The sequence below is a fragment of the Telopea speciosissima genome, chromosome 5, assembly GCF_018873765.1.
Source record: "Telopea speciosissima isolate NSW1024214 ecotype Mountain lineage chromosome 5, Tspe_v1, whole genome shotgun sequence".
Taxonomy (NCBI): Eukaryota; Viridiplantae; Streptophyta; class Magnoliopsida; order Proteales; family Proteaceae; genus Telopea; species Telopea speciosissima.
The window spans coordinates 23,756,145-23,777,917 of NC_057920.1; the positions used below are offsets into that span (position 1 = coordinate 23,756,145).

Genomic DNA, 21,773 nt, shown 5'->3' on the forward strand with positions numbered 1-21,773 from the left:
TTTCAGATACTTTTTGTTGGGAGCTCTACATAAGAGGAAAGACCACACTGGATAAGAGAAGATCAGAAGAAAAAGAAGAAATCAGATCTGGGATATCAATCTCATATGCATAGCTCAACAGCTCCAAAACTCTTGAAAAATCTCAATTTCTATTATTCAAATAATGTCCAATTGATGGAAGGTGCTTACATATATATGGTCTTATGAAATTCCTGAATCCACTCATATTTTGGACTCATAATCATTCTAACACACTGAATAAAATAAGGGAAAAAAATGCAGCCTTGTCGCATGGAGCTTGCGCCCAGATACAGGAGCACGCGAAATTACCACTCCACCTCCATGAAATAAAAAATTCCATCAATGTTGATGCCCCTAAACACGCTCACATTAGCCACTGTGCTGGTGCAACGGCCATGCGACCAGGCAGCAATCTCTTGCCCATAAAATAAATACACTCAAACCAGACTCTAACTAGCTAATAAGTACCCTTTTCTAACTCAAAACTCTTTTAACTTAGCAGACTAAGACTCTTACTACTATCATTCCTGTAAGAAAAAACCCCATATATGGGCGTATAAATTAGGCTCATTGAAACAAATAACCCAAATACAAGTAGTCCAACAGCTATATAACCCATCCATGGACTAAAATAAGGTTTTCCCAAGCCCCATGTGGCAGTCTTGACTGAAGTGGAGGGCCTTTTTGTGCAAAGTGAAAGCGGGACGATCAACCCTTGACCTCTTGGTAACCTGTAACTACCTACAAGGTTACGAACTAACTACGACAGCAGTTGCCTTGATTTCCAATACTTTAGCTAAAAATAATTCATTGCAAAAATTTGAAGGCATAGACACAATTATCAAAAAAATTCCAGCAGAAATGATTGGAAAACAGAGAATACCAATGAAGAATTACTCAATTCCCACTGCGCTGCTTTTGATGTTTTTTCCTTAAAAGCATTCACATCCTTTTAATCCTAGACAACCTTTCCTCACAAGGTGTCATGAAGATCCAAAGTCCCTCCGAAATGTGGGGCAACGGGTGGGAAATTTCCCACAAGAAGGTAACTCACTAGTCACTTCTAATGTTATCTGTGGAGATGTATGAGGTGGAACCTTCTACCTCTTTTTCTTTTAGGTATATGCACTTTCTACCACATGTTTGTCTCATGTGCAAGAAGGAAGAGAAGTCATGCAACTATTTAGTTCCTGCACTTCTGCCAGGACAATTTGGCTCCATTTCTAATGGCCTTTCATTTGAGATCTCTGAGGACATTGTTTTACTGACGCCGCACTTGGCCTTATGTGACCTTCGGAAAAGAGGCAAATGATTATCCACGTCTGTCCTCATAGCTATCATACAGGGATTCTGGGAGGAGCTGAATGCAAGGCTGGTTCAAGATATCTATGTCAGATATAGAATAATCACAAGTAAGGTAACAGCCAAGGTGGTTCATTTAACAGCAGATTATGATCCTTTAGAGGTATACTTGCAGATTTTCAACATTGTATATGCAGACCATTCATTGGTGCCTTTAAATTCATTGGCCATATTACATTCACATACTTCATCATGGCACTCTAGTAACAGACGATGGAAGATTCATTTTGCAGTGGGAGCATCTCTGACAACCAGAGTTGTGGTTTGATTTTCAAACATGAGCTTTGATGTGTAACTTTTTGACTAGGTGTGTATGTCATAGGCTGGGCAGCATCAAATAAGGTTTGTATTATAGTCCTTTCTTTAATTAAAAAGAGCATCCTAGAGCACGAGTTGTTGGATATGTATGTCCATCAAACCCGGTTTGTTCCGGTTCAGTCGAGTTTTTTGTTTAGTGAACCTTTCATACATTTTGGTTTAATATTATCACATGCGACAAACTTTTTGAGCAATGTATGCCCGTAAGTTTACACTTAAAATGGTAGTCACGACTAAGGTTTGGACTGGGCATCCTTATTATATGGTCGTCGCATTGGGTATGCCTATACATATTGATGTCAGGGTATGAATGCGAGTACACATATTGGTGTGTATTGGCGAAGAATCTACTTGTGTCGATTCCCTCATATATGTACATAACCCCTCTTTTATGTATTCTTTGTGTCATGTGTATAAGGCTAAGGGCCTGTGTGTAATTATATATTCTTTTCAATATAAGCATGTTAGTCTCTTGTTTTGAAACATGACACACCAAACCAAAATCGTGGCTGCTCTCTTAGAGTTTCTTCTCTTCTTCTTCTTCCACTCTAAAAGCTAACATGGTATTAGAGCATTGATCCTGCTGTTTGCAAATGTTCGAAGGAAGTTTGGAGTGTGAAGAAGGGTTTCATTCACTTGTTTTCTGCTGCTGTTCGAAGGACTGGTTAGGTCATCTTCTCCAGCTTGTTTCTCTCTCGTTTGGAATCCAAATGGAGTGCTTCCTAGTGCTCTAGTTTCGTTTGGGGGTCCTCTTTTATCTCCTTGGCTTCTCTCAAGCCTTTTGCAAGTACCCATTCATCCACATTGAATCTCGGTTTGGCTGTTCTGCCCAGGATTTCCGCCAGCTAGGGTTGTAGATTGGCACCAGCTCTTCAATAGATCCTTGTTTGGGACACTGAGAATTCTCCAAATGGGACACTGAGAACTCTCTTGTGTTGGCTTAGCTTCTTTTCTCAATGAAGCCTGAGATTAGAAGAAGGTTTATGGGTAAGGAGACTGCCAAAGACATTTGGGATAGTGTGGCCCATATCTTTGATCGAGTTAGGGACTCTACAAAGGTGTACCAACTTCTCCACAGATTGTTAGCTTGCGCCAGGGTGATAGAAGCATTTCTGACTACTATAGTCTTGTTGTGGGCCTGTGGGAGGAGTATGATCACTATATAGATCTTCAGTTGTGTCCTGATGATGAGGTCAAGGCGCACCGGTTGTTTGAGAAAGAGAGGGTCTTATTTCTCCTTGGCAGCCTTAATTCTGAATTTAAGCCTCTTAGGGTACAAATCCTTGGCCGACCAAGTCTTCCCTCACTAGAGGTGGTGTGTGGATATCAACAGAGTAAGGAGACCCATAGGGGTGCCATGGGGACTACTCCCACTGTTGAGCGCTTTGCTCTTGTTTCTTTCACCCCTCAGGACTCCACTAAGGGAGCTGATAAGGGGGCTGCGAAGGGCCGATTCTTATGTGACCATTATGGCAAATCTGGGCATACGAAGGATTTTTTTTGGGATTTCCATTGGAAGCCCCCTTTTGGTTCCTCTGGGGGACTGAAGGGACAGCGGAAGAAGGGGCCTAAGGCTCATGTTGGGTTCATTGAATCTGATCCATCCTCTCTTTCCAAAAGAAGACATTGTTGCATTTCGCAGGATTGTAGCCCACCTGGATGGTTCCTCTGCTACCCCTACTTCCATTACACTACAGGCCTCTTCCTCCTCCAGCACCACACCTTGGGTCACTGACTCAGGTGCCACGGATCATATGACTGGTAGGTCTTAGCTGTATAATTCCTATTCTGTTTGTTTTGGGAAAGATAAGGTAAAACTTGCTGATGGTTCCTTCTCTTCCATTTCTGGTAAGGGAGATATCCAGGTTACCCCACTTTTACCCTTGAAGTCTGTCTTTCATGTTCCCAACTTTGCCACTAACCTTCTTTTAGTTAGTCAATTGACTAAATCTTTGAACTGTTTTGTCACCTTCTTCCCTACCCCCATTGTCTTTTTCAGGATTTGGTGACGAGGAGGGTGATTGGCAGTGGTTGAGAAACTAATGGCTTATATGTTTTGGAGACTGGTGCTTCGCTGTTATACAAGCTCAATCCTATGTTTGTGGGCAAGAAGGTGGACGTACTCAAGAGGATATTTTGCTTTGGCATCGTCGTTTGGGGCACCCTTTTTTTTCTATTATGAGGAAACTGTTGCCACATTTATTTACTTCTTTTCCTGTTACTCATGTTTTTCATTGTGAACCTTGTCTATTTGCCAAAAGTTGTAAAACAGTTTATGCATCTAATGGTAATAGATCTACTTCACTTTTTCATCTTATCCATACTGATGTTTGGGGGCCTTCCCCTGTTACCTCTTTGCGTGGCTTCCACTACTTTGTTTCTTTCATTGATGACTATTCTCGGGTTACTTGGGTTTACCTGTTGAAACACAAGAGAGATGTCTATGTTGCATTTAAAAATTTTTATGAGTTAGTGTATACCCAATTTCAAACTTGGATCCAAATTGTCCGTTCTGACAAAGGTGGGGAGTATATCTATAGTGGTTTGGAAACCTTTTTTTCTGACCATGGCATTATTCATCAGGTGGCCTGTGTTGATACCCCACAACAAAATGGGGTGGCTGAAAGAAAAAATTGCCATCTCCTTGAAGTGGCTAGATCCCTTTGGTTTACCATGCATGTTCTAAAAACTTTTTGGTCTGATGCCCTACTCACTGCTGTCTTTCTTATTAATCATATGCCATCCAGAGTCTTGAACTTCAAGGTTCCTCTTGATGTCTTACCCTCACGTTCTTCTTCCTTCTCTCTTCCACCAAAGGTGTTTGATTGTATTTGCTATGTACATATTAGCAAATCTGCCCACACTAACTTGGATCCTAAGGCTCTAAAGTGCATCTTTCTTGGGTATTCGTCCACCTCCAAAGGGTATAAATGCTATCATCCTCCTACTCGTCGGTCGCTTCTCTCCAAAGATGTCCATTTCTTTGAAACCATACCGTATTTTCAGTCACCTCTTCAGGGGGAGTGTTCATCTCTTGGTGGTGGTGTTGAGGGTGAAGAGGTTCCCGAGTTTGTTTCATTTCCTTTCTCTTCTCTTGTTCCTATTTCTCCTTTTCAGATTGACAAGGGAAAGAAAAGTTCTGTGGATACTGTTGTTGAGGGGGAGCCTCCTAGTGTTGTTGAGGGGGAGCCTCCTAGTGCACAGTTGAACAGAGAACAATGGGAGCTACTGGTGTATAATAAGGACAGGAGAAATCCTTCTTCATGGCTTCCTATAAAGAAGACCTGCCAAAATCCTTCTTCGTCTCCTCATCCTCAGCCTCCATCCATCGAGACAGGTATACCTTCCTCTACTTCTACAACCTCAGACTTAGATCTTCCTATTGCTCACCGCAAGGGAACTCGGGCATGTACTAATCCCATTGCCAAGTTTGTTTCCTATGATTCTATCTCCCTTGCAGGTATAGCCTTCACTGTGGCTATCTCATCCATATGTATTCCCAAGAATGTAGCAGAGGCTATGGCAGATCCAAAATGGAGAGAAGCAATGAACACAGAGATGTTGGCTCTTGAGAAGAATCACACTTGGGACCTTGTTGAACTCCATAAAGGGAGAATCCTTGTTGGATGCAGATGGGTATTCACAGTCAAGATCAAGTCTGATGGTACTGTGGAGAGGTATAAGGCAAGACTTGTCGCCAAGGGTTATACATAGGTGTATGGCATTGACTATCAAGAAACCTTTGCTCCAGTGGCCAAGCATAACTCCATTCGTGTACTTCTCTAAAAGACTGCAAATCTTGATTGGCCATTGTACCAGCTTGATGTAAAGAATGCATTCTTACATGGTGACCTAGAAGAAGAGGTATATATGCACTCTCCTCCTAGGTTCAAGCATTCTGATGACAATGGGAAAGTATGTTGTCTTAGGAAGGCTCTTTATGGACTCAAACAGTCTCCTAAGGCTTGGTTTGAGAGGTTTAGACAAGCCCTCCTACAAAATGGATATACTCAAAGTCAAGCTGATCACACATTGTTTATGCAAAGGAAGGGCAGTACTTTTACGGCTCTCATTGTATATGTTGATGAATTATGGTCACGGGAAACAGTGAAGCTGAAATCTCAAAGCTTAAGCTTTATTTGGCTCGGTAGTTTGAGATCAAAGATCTTGGTCCATTGAAGTATTTTCTGGGGATTGAAGTTTTAAGATCCAAGCAAGGAATCAATGTTTGCCAAAGGAAGTTTGTTCTTGATCTACTTACAGAGACAGGCTACTTAGGATGCAAACCAATCTCCTCCCCTATTGAGCAAAACCACAAACTACGGGAAGATTGTGGTGAACCTCTTGTGGATGCTGAAAAATATCAGAGATTAGTAAGCAAGCTAATCTATCTTTCCCTCACCCGACCTGACATAACCTATGTTGTTGGAGAGGTGAGTCAGTTTATACATGCACCCAAGATGGGACATCTTGATGCAGTTTACAGGATCCTCAGGTATTTGAAGTCATGCCCTGGAAAAGGCCTTCTCTTCTCTAGGAATGGTTACTTGAGAATTGAAGTATATACAGATGCTGATTGGGCCGGGTCAATTTCTGATAGAAGATCCACCTCCGGATACTGTACTTTTGTTGGGGGAAATTTAGTCACCTGGAGAAGTAAGAAGCAACCCGTGGTAGTTAGGTCAAGTACTGAAGCAGAGTTTAGAGCCATGGCTCATGGTGTGTGTGAAATTTTGTGGTTGAAGAAACTTGTTCAAGAATTGGGATTTGAGACGACTGAACCTATGAGTCTATATTGCAATAACAAGGCAGCCATAAGTATTGCTCACAATCCGGTTCAACATGACCGGACAAAGCATGTTGAGTTGAGTTTTAGAATAGGTAAACAAGTAATAGCAGAGGAAGAAAATGGAGAAGGAAGAAGAAGAGAGAAGGAGAAGTTTGGAGGCAAGAGGAAGAGGAGAATGTTTGAGTTGTAATGTGTGTGTGTGAGAGGGATCTCTCCACACCTATATTGCTTCACTAATAGAAATAACAGAATTACATACACCTCCCTAAGGAGGTAAAGAGTAAAAAGGTAAAAAGATAGAAATTACATATTAGGGCAACTAGTCAACAGGCTAGTTCCCAAACTACCCTTAGAACATAACTTCTAATAACTCTAACACTCCCCTTCAAGCTGGAGAATATATATCATGCATTCCCAGCTTGCTTAAGAGAGAACTAAACTGAGGAAAAGCAAGAGCCTTGGTGAAGAAGTCTGCCAGTTGATCACCAGTCTGCACAAAAGGAGTATAAATGTAGCCAGAGTCTATCTTCTCCTTGATGAAGTGCCTATCAACCTCAATGTGCTTAGTTCGATCATGTTGGACTGGATTGTTGGCAATACTGATGGCAGCCTTGTTGTCACAGTAGAGTCTCATAGGGCCTTCAGTATCAAATCCCAGTTCCTAAACAAGTCTTTTCAGCCATATGAGTTCACAAACACTATGAGCCAAAGCTCGAAATTTTGCCTCTGCACTGGATCTGGCTACAACATGTTGTTTTTTGCTTCTCCATGTAACCAAGTTACCTCCCACAAAGGTACAATAGCCGGAGGTAGATCTCCTGTCTGTAATGGAGCCAGCCCAATCAGCATCAATAAAGCCCTCCACTCTCAAGTGATTGTGTCTGGCATACAACAGTCCTTTCCCTGGAGAAGACTTCAAATACCTAAGAATGCGATACACAGCATCCAAGTGGCCACTCTTGGGAGCATGCATGAATTGGCTCACAACTCCCACTGCATAAGAGATATCTGGGCATGTCATAGCAAGATAGATAAGCTTCCCCACTAGTCTTTGGTACTTTCCCGCACCAACCAGAGGAGAACCGCAATCTTCTCCCAGTTTATGATTCTGCTCAATGGGAGAATTTGCTGGTTTGCAGCCTAGCATCCCTATCTCTGTCAACAAATCAAGAACAAACTTCCGTTGACATATGTTGATTCCTTTCTTAGTCCTTGATACTTCAATTCCTAAGAAGTACTTCAAGGGGCCCAGATCTTTGATCTCAAACTGTTGTGCCAGGTAGCTTTTCAGTTTACCTATCTCAGTTATATCATCCCCTGTGACCACAATAACATCAACATAGACAATGAGGGCTACGATGGTACCATTGCCCCGCTTGGTAAAGAGAGTGTGATCAGCTTGACTCTGGGCATACCCATTCTTCAGAATAGCATGTCGGAAGCGTTCAAACCATGCCTTTGGTGACTGTTTGAGACCATATAGTGCCTTCTTGAGGAGGCACACTTTCCCTTCAGCTGAAGGCATTTTGAAGCCTGGAGGGGTTTGCATGCACACTTCTTCTTCCAAGTCACCGTGAAAAAAAGCATTCTTCACATCTAACTGATATAATGGCCAATCATTATTGGCAGCCAAAGATAAGAGGACTCTTATAGAATTGTGCTTGGCCACAGGAACAAATGTCTCCTGATAGTCAATCCCATAGACTTGACTGTACCCCTTGGCAACCAACCTTGCTTTGTATCTTTCAATACTGCCATCAGACTTATACTTGACTGTATAGACCCATCTGCATCCAACTGGGACACTTCCCTTGGGAAGGTCCACCAATTGCCAAGTACCATTCTTCTCAAGAGCCATCATCTCCTCAGACATAGCTCGCCTCCACTTGGGGTCAGACATAGCATCAGTAGCATTCCTGGGAATAGAAGCTGTAGAGAGAGCAGTAATAAATGCAATACTTGTGGGAGAAAGAGCACTATAGGAGACAAACTGGGCTATGGGATTAGTACAAGCTCTTTTCCCCTTTCTAACAGCAATAGGAAGATCTAAGTCAGATGGAGGAGAAGGGATATCACCTGATTGAGAAGGATGAATCTCAAGATGTGGATCTGGATCCAAAGAGGACTCTTGGTAGGTCTGCTTTCCTTGGTTATGTATGCCTTCACCCTTTTTATATGTAATGTGGTAATCCTTCTCCTTACTAGGACCACTTTCAACCACCAATTCTGTATTCACACTTGATTGATCACCAGTATTAACCACATCCACAGTCTTGTGTGTACCAATGTCAAACATAAAAGGAGAGATAGGGAAACGAGAATGAAGGAAATCAGCAGCCTGTTCACTTCCACACTTCTCCCCCTAAAGAGGATGCTGAGAAGGAGTAAAGAAAGGAACAAATTCAAGGAAGGTGACATCCTTGGAGATAAGACACCGACGAGAAGAAGGGTGGTAGCACTTGTAACCTTTGGTAGTAGAAGAGTACCTAAAGAAGAGACACTTGAGGGCTTTGGGATCAAGTTTAGTACGTGCAGATTTGTTTACATGCACATAACAAACGCAACCAAAGACTTTAGCAGGAAGAGAGAAAGCAGAAACCTTGGGAGATGAGATGTCCAAGGGAGAGTTGAAATCAAGAAGTTTAGTAGGCATGCGATTGATGAGAAAAGAGGCAATGAGAAGAGCAGCAGACCAAAAGGTCTTGGGGACATGCATACCAAACAAGAGTCTACGGGTGACCTCCAATAAATGACGATTCTTCCTCTCAGCAACCCCATTTTGTTGGGGTGTGTCAACACACTCTAGCTGATGGAGAATGAAATTATCAGTAAAGAAGGTTTGGAAGCCACCAAACATGTATTCCCCCCCTTTATTAGATCGAACAACTTTGATCCGAGTGTCAAACTGAGTAAGAATCATCTGATAAAAGGTTTTAAATGCATCACAAACATCACTTTTATGTTTCATAAGAACAGTCCAAGCAGCACGAGAAAAATCATCAACAAAGGACACAAAGTAACGATAACCAAATAAAGAGGTAGTAGGGGAAGGTCCCTAAACATCAGTATGCACAATATGGAAAGGAGTAGCAGTTCTATTACCATGATATGGATAAGAAGAACAACAATGTTTGGCAAACATACACGGTTCACATTGAAAAACATGAGAAGAAGCAACAGAAGAAAATAAGTGAGGTAACTGTTCCTCATTACAACAAAAGATGGATGGCCAAGACGACGATGCCATAACATAACAGACTCCACAGAACTACTATCAGTACTTCCACATACAAAAGACTGAGCTGTGGGCAAATAAGGGTAAAAAAGGTAAAGGCCTTGCTCTTCACGTCCACTACCAATAATCCTCTTCGTCACCAAATCCTGAAAAAGACAATGAGAAGGGAAAAATTTGACACAACAATTCAGAGATTTAGTCAGGTGACTCACAGATAAAAGATTAACTGCAAGGTTAAGGACATGAAGAACTGAAGTAAGAGAAATAGAATAGGTGACAGGAATGCTACCCTTACCAGATATGGAGGATAGGGAGCCATCAGCTATCCTAACCTTATCCTTATCAGAGCAAATGGTATAGGTATCATAATTATGGGACGTACCAGTCATGTGGTCAGTGGCACCAGAGTCGATGACCCAAGACTTTGCTGCAGTAGGGGCTGAGGTGGAGACTTGTAAGGCTGAGGATGATGAGGAGTAGGCTGCAGTAGGTGTAGGAGATGTGTTAAGCTGTGACATGACCCGGCGGACCACTATATCCATAAAGAGGGAGTCATCCTGTGTAGTATCTGCCTCAGTCATCACTGAATGAGCTCGAGCTCCCCCTCTACGGCCACCACGACCACGTGTGCTAGGAGGACGGCCATGAAGAGACCAACACCTATCCTTGGTATGTCCAGTTCTCCCACAATGATCACATTTAAATCTGTCCCTACCAACTCCACTGGCACCAACTATCTCCACTGTGTTGGATACCTCACGGTTAGGCCCTGGGCTTCTACCACCTCCACGGGTGTCTCTAGAAGAACTAGAGCAGAGAGCTGATCTCTCAAGAGAGGATACTGGAGCTGGTTCCATAGCAACACGCCGAGTCTCCTCACTCTGTAAGTAACTACACACCTCACTAAGAGATGGAAAGGGAGATCGACCTAAGATCTGAAGCCTGATGGGCTCATAGTTAGGGTTCAGACCACCAAGCAGAGTGAAGACACGCTTCTTTTCAAGAGTCTGGTATACCTTAGGTTCATCCTCTGGATCCTTCAAGTGGAGATCCCTGTAGTGGTCATATTCTTCCAACAGGGTAAGAAAGGTATTGTAGTATTCAGAAATGGTCCTGTTACCCTGCCTCATGGCGTTAATCTTTTGGTGAAGTTGATAGACCTTGGCAGAGTCAGCCACTCTATCAAACGTCTGGGAGACACTGTCCCAGATTGCCTTGGCAGTTTCCTTTCTAATAAACCTTCGTCCAATCTCAGGAGTCATGGAGAAGATTAACCATGTCATGACTGCAGAATTGTTGGCCTCCCATTGATCATAGGTAGGTGAACCAGGCTCTAGAGCTGTAATGGTGCCTATAATGTATCCCAGTTTTCTTTTACTCTTGAGTGACAACCTCACAGAGTGTGACCAGTCCAAGTAGTTGGTACCATCAAGCTTCACAAAGGAGATCTGTGTAGGAATGCTCTCATAAACAACTGGAGGAGCTGTGGGAAGGGGCTGTGAAGCAGCCGAACCAATCTCAGATGTGGTTGTATCAGCCATATTATATGGGAAAGAGCACTTGACCATAAAACAGATAACAAACAGCAGTTGGGGAGTACACACTCAACCCAAATAGAAGAGTCCAATACCAAACAAAAAGTCCAGTAAGGAAAAACACAGATATAGGCTGGTCCTTAACACTTTCCAAGAAGTAATACAAGCTTAAAAAAGCTCCAAGATCTCAAACAAGATGGCCATTATCATTCTTCAACTAAGAAAGCAGCATAGGGCAGCCCAAATACAAAAAACACAGAGGAAGTGCAGTCTCGGTTTACCTGGGCAGAACAGAGATTCCATAAAAAACTGAGAGAGTTCCAGTAGATACTTCAAGCTGCAAGGAGGGACTTAAGGGGCCTGATAAGCACTCTTGGGCGATTCCAAAGAGCTATTCCAAGGCTGAAAAACATCTGAAATGAGAGAGAAACAAGGGCTGCAACTTCTGACTGGCGGAAATTTCTGTATTAGCTGTAAGAGCTACAAAACCATAAGGGACCTGCAACAGAGTTCAAACAGCAGCTTCAACCACACAAATAGGTCAAATCGAACCTATTCCATGCTCTTTCAGCAATCAGTTTACATAGGGATCTTCTCCTTGAACCCCTTTGTATCCTAGGGTTTCAAAGAGAAGAAAAAGAATAGGAGAAAGGAGCTAAAAACAAGACTCTCAAACCTGCTCTGATACCAAGTTGAGTTTTAGATTAGCTAAACAAGTAATAGAAGAGGAAGAAGATGGAGAAGGAAGAAGAAGAGAGAAGGAGAAGTTTGGAGGCAAGAGGAAGCGAAGGAGAATGTTTGAGTTGTAATGTGTGTGTGTGAGAGGGACCTCTCCACACCTATATTGCTTCACTAATAGAAATAACAGAATTACATACACCTCCCTAAGGAGGTAAAGAGTAAATAGGTAAAAAGATAGAAATTACATATTAGGGCAACTAGTCAACAGGCTAGTTCCCAAACTACCCTTAGAACATAACTTCTAATAACTCTAACATGTTGAGGTTGACAGACACTTTATAAAGGAGAAGATAGAATCTAAGACTATTTGTACTCCTTTTGTGAAGACAAATGAACAAGTGGAAGACATCTTCACCAAAGGACTTAGCTCTCATCACTTTAGTTTTATATTAAACAAGTTGGGTATGTATGACATATACCACCCAGCATGAGGGGGAGTGTTAAGAATAGTTGTATCAGGGTATATAGGTACATAACCCCTCTTTTATGTATTCTTTGTGTCATTTGTATAAAGCCAAGGGCCTGTGTGTAATTATATATTCTTTTCAATATAAGCATGTTAGTCTCTTGTTTTGAGACATAACACACCAAACCAAAATCGTGGCTGCTCTCTTGGAGTTTCTTCTCTTCTTTTCTTCTACTCTAAAAGCTAACATTATTGCCAGATGTAAGTTTGGGATTGACATGTGTCACCGAGACCCAGTACCTGAGACTCTGAGAGGGCCTTGTCACTGCACGATGTGAACGCATTTTTTGGTCCATCAATGACTAAGGTTCAAGAGAACCAAAGCCGGTGTTTTGAGAATCCGCAAACATTTTGTGATCGAAAGAGTCACTCAATATGGTCTCCATTGCCCAATTGGGGAACATCAATGATAGATTGTCTGTGGTTGGTCGGATGAGAATCGAGATCAAGTACCGTTTTAGAAATGGTTTTGCAAAACTTATTTTCACATCAAATGATAAATTATATTTATAGTTTTGATTAAAGTATTTAATCGCGTTTTGCGGATTCCAATCATGTACACTGATACTCTGATATGGACATATACTATGGAATGGGGTTTGGCAATATTGAGATACATGCCCTAGATTCCATAATGATGATGTTGATTAGTGGAGGGTTAGAGTGTAATAAGTTGTTATTATGCGAGGGTATTTCTGGGATTTGCTAATTAATAATTTATTTATTTAATTTTAAATGAATGTGATGCAATTATTTAATTGTCCATTAGAGATTAAATTTATTTATATTCCCTTTTAGATTCTGCTTTTTCACCAATTAGAAGCCTATCAGGAAAGCCCAAGTTTTATTTCAAGTCAAACTTGAGGAGAGAGACAGTTAGACTCTCACAAGGACTAATCAAGAGCCCCACCTATTTAAATAAGAGGGAGAGGAGTCGGCCAAGCATGCTTGGCTGATTCTCACTCTCTCTCCCCTCTACCCGATTTCTCTCTCCTCTCTCTTCTCTCTTGCTCTTTTGCTCTTTTGAATGGTGAGCTGTTTTAGGGTTTTCGAAACCTTGGTTACAGAAAGATTGGATCTTTCTGGTTAGGAGAAGCTGTATCAAGAAGATTTAAGAAGGGTTTTCTTGATGTGCTCATTGGGAGAAGAACCATTATCTGGAGGAGGAGCAACACTTGAGGCTCTCCAAGTTAGCAAATCTTGATGTTTTATCATGCATTAAGTTTCTTTTATTTGATATTCATGGGATGCGAAAGAACACCCGAATCAATCTCTTTCCGCTGCGCATTCGGATATGGATGGTTTCCTTTTTGCATGGGATGGAAAGAGATGATCTTTTCTCTTCTTGTTTTTACCCTAATTCTTATGGGATTCAAAAAGAGATTGATGGAACAAATTTTTTTAATTATACCATAAATTTCCTATGATTGATTTCCCATGGGCAACCATGGAGATGATCCCATGATGACCTAACAGTGGGGTATCTAATCAACCTTTCCTGCCCATGGATATTGAATAATTTGTTGCAAGTTGTTATAATTATGTGTGGCTACACCATTCCTCTTGTTTGTTTTTTCAAGATTTATATTCTTTTGGTAAAGAATGGTTTTGATTTCTTGATCTGTTTTGGGGAGAGACCAACAAGAATTATATGGATTCTTTTTCCCATGGAATGGTATTATTTTATGGGATTCTTTCCCAAGTTTTATAGAGATTAGATCACTATAACAATATTCCATGGAGATTGGTTGAGATTGCAACCATGGGTTGCAACCCAAAATTAACCCCAATTACATGAGTACCCAGGGCAAAGGAGACCCCGCGGCCAAGGCACCCAGGGGTGACCGCGCTGTTCACTGCATCTGCACGCCCCACCCCTGTGCGCCATGCGCCCAACCCGTGCCCTTGCTGCCTGCGCACCTGGTGCATGTGGCCCGCGGCTTGCGCTCGCTGCCCGCAGCCTGTGCGTTTGTTGCGGGATATAAAAAGAGATTGATAGAACAATCTTTTTTAATTGTCCCATAAATTTCCTATGATTGATTTCCCATGGGCAACCATGGAGATGTTCCCATGATTACCTAACACGAATCTCCCGCTACTGCATGGTCTGGGAGGGGCAAATGTACACAGCCTTACCCCCACTTCGTGGATAGGCTGTTTCCATGTTTCGAACCCGCAACCTGATGGTTGCAATAGCGCAACTTAACCGTTGCACCAAGGCTCACCCATTATAGTCCTTGTTAAAGTTACTTGTTGTCTACCAATTCATGTTACTAGGGGGTACATGACAAGTAGAATGCTTAGTTCATATTTGTAATGTCAATAACTAGGACAATAGCAGCAGATAGGCAGCACAAGGAGTGCTGCAGTCAATATCGATTCCTGTCTCTGAAGAGACTCAAAACCACATGAAAGGAGGATCGATCTCTGGTTTATTTAATGCTATAATAACATGTAACAATAGAGCAAATAAGAACCACCAAGCACATCTTTGAAAACTCCGGAAACAAGCAAGGGCCCGACTATATACAATGGCTAACGCGTCAAAACCACCAAGCAAGTCCTTCCGCGCATGTTAGCACGCGCCTGAGCTTTGTTATTTGTTTAGTGGTTTTCTTCGTATGGTCAGCTGGATTAACAACTGAATCTGGACGGCTGGACTTGGATCTACCTGTGCTCTTTGGATCTTCCATACATATCCGGCTACTTGTGCTGGTGCGAAGAAGAAGATGGGAGAGACTTCCAAGAGAAGGCGTAGGCTTCCTTAGTGTTGTAATATGGGTTCAAGGGTAAAATTGTCCTAAGGGTAATTATATCCTTGTACCTATTCTAGAATGTTCTCTATCATATTATAAATAAAGCATGGCTATGGTCACATTGATCAAGCCAGTATTCACGGAATTCCACATGGCATCAGAGCCCAAAATAATATGGGAATATGGGAATTGAAATTTACCCTTTTTCTCTTTTTTCTCTCTCTCTCTTCTCCTTCGTGATTCTGCCTTAAGGACAGCCACCACCGCCAGCCTCCTCCACCCTCCGCCAACCCTCCGCCACCACCACCAGCCCTCCTCGCCAGCCCCTGTAGGTCCCTCCACCACCTACCGCCACCTCCGCCAGGCCCTCCGCCTCCTTCCACCACCACCACCAGCTCCTGCAGGGCCCCCCACCTCCTTTCGCCTTCACCACCAGCCCCGCAGGCCTCTCGCCTTCCTTTTTTTCTCTCGAGAGGCTCTCTCCCCTTGCCGTTATTTTTTTCCCCACCCTTGGTGGTGAGTTGACTCTCACCGAGGGTCCTCTTTTTCCCTCCTTATGATCTAATTTATTTTTGGAGGCCTTGTTTTTGGATTCTGCACTATTTTTTCCAGCTAACATGCCTGACGTTTCGGAGATCACTTCTGCTTCTTCTGGTTTTGATGGTTCGTCGCAACGTGACTTTATTCCGTTTCCGGTGAACACCATCAAGTTAAATGGCAGCATTTATCTTATGTGCTCTCGTTCCTGTTTGTTTGCTATTGGTTCCCGTGGCCTGTCTGGCTACATCACCGGTACTATGGTCAGGCCTACCGAGGCTGGTTCTGCTCAGGATCGCTGGATGAATTTTAATTTCTTGGTCATGTCGTATCTGGTTAATTCCATGAACAAAGAAATTGCTGGTCGATACCTTCTTGATTCGGCTGCAAAAATATGGAAGACAGCCAAAGATACTTATTCTCAGGTTGGGAATTGTTGGAACCGCTTCCTCTAAAAGGCCGACCTTATAGGAAAGGGAGGAAACAATATATGTACATCATACAGGAGCTCTAACACGGCGGACTATCCAAAGGGGGACAGGTTGGATAAATAATTTTTTAACACCTGCCTGCTCCCAGCCCAGGGGGACTCGATACTGTGACCCCTGCCTGCTCTGATACCATGTTAACAAAATAGGTTTGGGGAATAATGCTTGAGTGAATCGATATGATCCCTAAAGCTCTTTATTTATAATAAAGAGAAACAAATACCATGGACATATATGCCCTTACATAGCCAACATAGGCTGAACAGAAAAAAGGAAGAAAATAAATGAATGAAAGGTCCAGGATACCCCCACGGTATTCTGGCCCATACATTCTAACACTCCCCCTCAAGTTGGTGCGTAAATATCACACATGCCCAACTTGACTAAAATGGGATGAAATACTTTGCCACTCAACCCCTTTGGGAACACATCAGCTAGCTGATAAATAGACTTCACATAGGGAACACAGATTAGCCCAGCTTCTAGCTTCTCCTTGATGAAATGTCTGTTCACCTCCACATGTTTAGTTCGGTCATGCTGGACAGGATTATGAGCGATGCTAATGGCAGCCTTATTGTCACAATATAACATCATTGGAAGTTGGACAGCAACCCCAATGTCTTGCAACAACCCCTTAAGCCACAACAATTCACAGATTCCATGAGCCATCGCACGGAACTCTGCTTCAGCACTAGATCTTGCCACCACATTCTGTTTTTTACTACACCAAGTGACAAGGTTCCCACCTACAAACGAGTAATATCCAGAGATGGATTTCCTATCACTTAAACTAGCCCAATCTGCATCAGTATAAGCTTCAACCTTAAGATGACCATGGGGAGATAAAAGTATTCCTTTTCCTAGAGAAGACTTTAAATATTGTAAAATGCGAAGGATTGCCTCCATATGAGAGGAATGAGGGTCATGCATAAACTGGCTGACCATACTAACTGCAATGGCTATGTCTGGTCGAGTGTAAGAGAGGTAGATAAATTTGCCCACCAATCTCTGATAACGACCTTTGTCAACTGGTTCGCCTCCCTTTTCTTTGAGTTTTGTAGTAGCTTCACTGGAAGTGTCTGAAGGATGACACCCTAGCAGCCCAGTTTCTGACAGTAGATCTAGGACATACTTTCTTTGAGACAGGAAAATGCCCTTTGAAGAATGAGCAACCTCTATCCCCAAAAGAAATTTTAGAGTCCCCAGAACCTTTATTTCAAACTCACGGCCAAGGAACAGCTTCAAGTTTTTCATCTCATCACCATCATTGCCGGTCACTACAATATCATCAATATAGACTATGAGGTTAGTTACCTTATCACCCACTTGTTTGACGAACAAGGTATGATCAGCATTGCTTTGCTTGTATCCCACAAAAAGCATAGCCTTGTGAAATCTACCGAACCAAGCTCTAGGTGGTTGCTTCAATCCATAGAGGGCACGCTTCAGTTTACAATGCTATGAACTCCGTAAAAAAATCCACTCTACAAAACAGCTGGAGTTGACACTTTCTCAGTATTACAATACCATGTGTACGATGTGGCAGCAGTTGGATTTTCTGGGCACCTTCACTGTAATCACTGATGTTGATGCCACGGCCTACCGAAAGTAGGAGGATGGTTTACGCGTCTTTGATTTCTTGGTCGGCCTGAATATTGAGTTTGATCATATCCGGTCGAATATTTTGAATCGGGAACCTCTCCCAACTCTTGAACAGGCCTATGCGATTCTTTCGGCTGAGGACAGTAGACGTACAGCCATAGTTCACCCTGTTACTCAGGAGCGCTCGGCTCTTATTTCTAGTTCACAGCCTTCCCGTGGGGGCTCTTCCCGTTCTGCTAGTACTGATCGGCCATCTGGTGATCGCCCTCCCATTAAATGCGATCACTGTGCAAAGGAATAGCATACGAAGGACTGATGTTGTAAGCTTCATGGTTGCCCTGTAGACACTCACGGGCGTGGGAGGGGTGGCTCCAATCGGCCCAATAGCAGATGTGCTCATTAGGCAACTACTGAGGACCAGCCTGATCCTTCTCTTTCACAGGTTATGGCGGATTTGCAAAATTTACGGGATATGGTGAATCGTTTGGACACATCTTCTTCGGCATCTGAATCTCCTTCCATGGCTGCCTCGGCTCTGTCTCTGCCTACTAATCCCAATGCACCTTCTTCCATAGGTATTTCATTTGGTGGGAATTGCACCTCGGTCATGCCCGATTCTTGGGTAATTGACTTAGGGGCAACCGACCATATGACCGGTTCTTCCTCTTTTTATTCCACATATTTTCCTTTATCTGGTCATGGTAAGGTTCGTGTTGCTGATGGGTCTCTTTCTCCTATCTCGGGAAAGGGATCTTTGCAGTGTTCTTCCTCTCTTAACCTTTCATCTGTGTTACATGTTCCGAAGTTCACTACTAATTTGCTTTCCATTAGTAGCATAACTAAGGATTTAAACTGCTCTCTTCTTCTTCTTCTCCTTGCTGTGAATCATGTCCTATTGCTTGAATCCTTCAATTTATAAAAACTAACTTCGCGGGTTTATCTGATGCGGACCCTCTGAAAAGCTATCCCCTTCTCCGGCAGCTCCTATCGCTGCCGTCACCCCTGCTTCTCTTCCAGACCCTCCCTCTTCCCCCCTGTTGTCGACAATTGTACCCTGTCTGGAAAACCCTGGTCCTCCCTTTTCTCCGATAGTTCCTCTGCTAAACCTGCTGGACATCATCTCCATTTTGTACCTCCTACCTCCCTTGATGATGCCAAGGTTGGGTTCTGTCCCAAAGGGTTGCTCGATGAAGAAATCTCTAAGTGGCAAAGCTACCTTGTGGGGTATTTCCTGGGCAGCCGTCCCCCTTTCCATGTTGTCAAGTCCTCCCTTCTGAAGCAATGGAAAGTTGCTGGCACAGTCTTCATCTACTTGTTGTCAAGTGGATTGTTCGTCTTCAAATTCTCCGATGACTCCGATAAGGCTCGTGCACTAGAAGGTGGCCCCTGGCAGATTGGGAAGAAGCAGATTTATCTCCGGCAGTGGGACCATCGTTCCTCCCTCAACAGGATCGACCTCAAGCTCATTCCAATTTGGATCAACCTTCCTGGGCTCCCCTTTCATTACTGGTGCCCCTCTGGTCTTAGCATCGTCGGATCGACCATCGGCAACCCCCTCTTCTCCGACGAGCTCACCAAGAGAATGGATAGGCTCTCCTTTGCTCGTATTTGCATCGAACTCTGTGCAGAAGATACCCCTCCGGACTTCATCACCATCCAGGAAGAAGATGGGTACTCCTTCTCTCAGCGTGTCCTCTACAAAGGCCTGCCCCACCACTGTTCTGTCTGCAAAGTATTCGGTCACACCTCCAAGAGCTGTGTTTCAGGCTCCCTACCTTCCAAAAAGCTCATGTCTCCTCTGGTTGAGGCTGAGACTCTCGCAGTTGATCATTTACCTGCTTCATCCGTCGTCCAAGTGCTGGTTTCGTCCTTGAATACTGCTGGCACTGAGACCTCCTTAATTGGCCCCACTACTGTTGGTTCTCTCGATGCTTTTGAAGACACCTCGTTGGACCCCATCGCAGCTACGGGTGATGCTGGCCCTCTCGCTGCTCCCAGCGCGATTGAGTCCACCGCTGCGTTTGCCTTAGATGCTACTGAAGACACTTCTGGTGGCCGGAAAAAGCATAGGAACCGCCACCGGAGAAGACAACGGAAACCAGACGAGGCTCAGGCGCTTGGTGAGTTAACCGAGGCTCACCTACCACGAAGCCCATCTGACGCTGGCCGCAACAGGTTCGCTGCGCTCTTGGACCTCTATCCTGATGCCGCCTGCGATGTCGCTATCTCTCCGGTCCTTCAGGAGCCCTGGGAGATCCCTTGCGATGGCCTGCAACCCAGCTCTGCAAACCCACCTGCAATTCAACTTTCGCCCTCTCCCCCTTTTGTGTTGAAAGACTTGGAGCTTTCCACTAGTACACCTTTAAACCCCCCCCCCCCATTTTGAGCTCTCACCTAACCCCATCGTTGTCCCCTGCCCCCCAAACTTCCCAGTCAACCTTTCCATGTGGGTCCCCCCTTGTCCCATCCTACTTAAAATTGTCCCATGTTAACCCGACCCATTTACCCATTTACCCCCACTTTTCCTAAACCCATTTATCCCCTCTTTCCCAAAACCCTCAAGAACCCAACCGAACCAACCCCAACCCTTTTTTTGCCCTTAACCAAAACATCACCGAACCAGTTCCAACCCCCCTTGCAGGTTCTTTTGACCCCCCCTCCCCCTGGTTTGCTTCCCCCCCTTGAGTGTTTACCGTCTCCGACCCCGTAGTGTTCCTCCGAGGACCAGAGTTACTTCCTCCACTGGTTGGCTGCCCCCCCTCCTCCCCTCTCATGATCCCTTGGACCATTTGGAACGTCCGAGGGCTTAATGCTCCGGCCAAACAAGCTGAAATCCGTGTTCGCCTCAGGACCTCCAAATCCCCCCTTTGCTGTCTCCTTGAAACTAAAGTGCTCGAGCAAAACTCGTCCCGCATTGCTCATTCTCTGGCCCCCTCTTGGTCCTTCCTTTCCAATTATGACCATTCCGCCCTTGGCCGCATTTGGGTTCTGTGGGATCCCACAAAATTCCATATCTCGGTCTCCTCCTCTTCCTCCCAGTTTCTCCATCTCTCCATTTCTGATCACCTCCACAACCATCTCTTCTTCTTCACCATGGTCTATGCCCTCAACTGCCATCCCGATAGAATCCCTCTCTGGGAGGATATCCGTTCCATCTCTTCTTCTGTTGGTTCCTCCCCCTAGGGCATTGGAGGTGACTTCAACGTCGTTCGTTTCAGCCACGAAAAGTTGGGTGGTTCTCCTATCGACCACCAAGCCGTTGCAGCCTTTAATTCCTACCTGGAAGACTCTGGGCTAAACGATCTTTGATGGTCGGGTGCTGATCTCTCTTGGCACAACAAGCGCTCTGGCTCAGACGGAGTTGCCTGCAAGCTAGACAGAGTTCTTGTCAATGGCCCTTGGCTTTACTCCCTTCCTTCCTCCTATGCTTTCTTTGACCTTCCTGGCCTCTCTGACCACTCTCTCATATCTCTCTTTGTCCTTCCTTACCTTTCTTTTTGCCCAAAGCCCTTCAAGTTCTTTGACATGTGGTCCTCCCACTCTGGTTTTCTTCCCCTTGTCCAAGCGGCTTGGAACATCCCAGTGCATCCTTTTCCTACCCCCTCCTTGCCTTCTCCAAAAAGCTCAAAAATGTCAAGGTGGCTCTCAAAGCTTGGAATTCCTCCACCTTTGGCAACATTTCTTCTCGTGTCTCCGCTTGTCAGGAAACTCTCTCCTCCATCCAGCTCCGTCTCTAGGCTGACCCCCTCAACTCCTCCCTGGTCTAAGAGGAGATCCTAGCTGCCTTTGACCTCGCCTCCGCTCTCTCCCAAGAGGAAAGCTTTCTTAAGCAGAAATCCAGAATCAAATGGCTTAAGCTCGGCGACTCAAACACCGCCTTCTTCCACCGCTCCCTCAAGGCCTGCTCTAACTCCAACTCCATC

General features: G+C 44.1%; 1 protein-coding gene across 1 annotated transcript in view; it reads right to left on the bottom strand.

Moving 5' to 3' along the window:
* Positions 1-21,773, bottom strand: part of LOC122662882 (phospholipase D delta-like) — an 85,750-nt gene that overhangs the window by 55,719 nt on the left and 8,258 nt on the right. The window lies entirely within an intron of this gene.